Genomic DNA, 1,552 nt, shown 5'->3' on the forward strand with positions numbered 1-1,552 from the left:
ATTTAAGATAAAAATTTTTTATTAAAGAAAATTTTCTTATTATTTATATATATGTGTGTGTGTGTGTGTATATATGTATGTATATAAAAAATATATATATATATAAAATTAATCATTACTACGTATTTTTTATACTTATATATATATATGTATAGAATAGAATCTCCATTATAAGTTACAAGTAATATGAATAGTGGGGATAATATATCCGAACAAGTTAAACGTCTGTTTTCGGAACGAAGACAATCTTAATAGAAAGGTTATCAAACATATTTCTTTTTAGATGAAAATAAAAAAAGAAAAGTTAATATTTATAAAATTATATTTTATAAAAAATTTGTTATTCAATTCTTTTATTCATATTTATTTTGTATTTCATAAAATTCAAGTAAATATAAATAATTATATTTGAGAAATAAATGCAATTAAAATTTAAATTTTTTTATAAAACCTTTCAACTTTAGAATACATTATATATTTAAACTTAGCACAAAAAACGTAAGTTTTTATTTTGATAATTTATTTTCATGTTAGAAAAACATAAAAATCCTTTGAACAGGATTCTTTTGTTTATTATGTTATATTATCAACATAGATTATAATCCTATAATATGCAATCAATAAATTGAATCGTGAAGTAATGAAAATATTGAAAATATTGTTTTCTTAATAATATTTTTGCTATTATATTTATATTATATTTATATTATCATAAATTTCTTACATAATATAATATAATATGTACCTATTTATAGATATGTATCAATAATTTATAAAAAAAAATTTTTAATAATTTAAATATCAACGATGAATTAATAATTGATTGAATTAATACACAATTCAAAAACAAAGAATTATTTAAAATTATTTAAAATTATTCTGTCTTGAGTAATGATACTATTGGAATTAAATCTAGTGTTGATAAATTGAAATATTTTAATTTTAATATACCAATGATTATAATTTCCAATAACAAAACTTGATATTTTCAATAAATATTTTTTTAAAATTAAATATAAATGAAATTATATTCTAATTTTTGAATACATTTATATATATAGAATATTTTTTATCATAATATAATTTGTCATCTTGTCACAATTTACAAAATACATTTCTATGTTACATTTTTCTTGTGTACAAATTTTTTCGTCAAAATTTCTATTAAAACAATTTATTAAAATTTTATTTCTCATTATGTATTTCAGTTTAAATTTTTTCATCTGAAAGGAATCTAATTTTTATTAATTTGAATTCGTAATTTTCGAAAAAATTCCCATACATTGAAATATTCTTTTATTCTGGAATCTTTCATATAATTTCATATTATTATATTCAATACAATATTAGAAAATTAAAGAAATCAATACAATATTAGAAGTTATTTAGAATAAGATATAAAATGTAATAAACAAATTTAATTTATTACTTATAAATAACAAATATAAAGTAATCGTATATTAATTGTATAAATAATTATTTTAATTGGAAATAATAATTGAAAGAATATATATATATATATACAATAGTTATTGACGAATATATATATATA

The 1,552-nt window shown here is 15.6% G+C and overlaps 1 long non-coding RNA gene across 1 annotated transcript in view; it reads right to left on the reverse strand.

Moving 5' to 3' along the window:
- Nucleotides 1-173, reverse strand: part of LOC116185577 — a 9,439-nt gene extending 9,266 nt beyond the window's left edge. The window contains exon 1 of the long non-coding RNA XR_004150431.1: nucleotides 136-173. This is a non-coding gene — a long non-coding RNA (uncharacterized LOC116185577). The remainder of the gene's footprint in view (nucleotides 1-135) is intronic.
- Nucleotides 174-1,552: the final 1,379 nt, after the last annotated feature.

This window comes from Apis dorsata, unplaced genomic scaffold (assembly GCF_000469605.1).
Source record: "Apis dorsata unplaced genomic scaffold, Apis dorsata 1.3 scaffold_220, whole genome shotgun sequence".
Classification (NCBI taxonomy): Eukaryota; Metazoa; Arthropoda; class Insecta; order Hymenoptera; family Apidae; genus Apis; species Apis dorsata.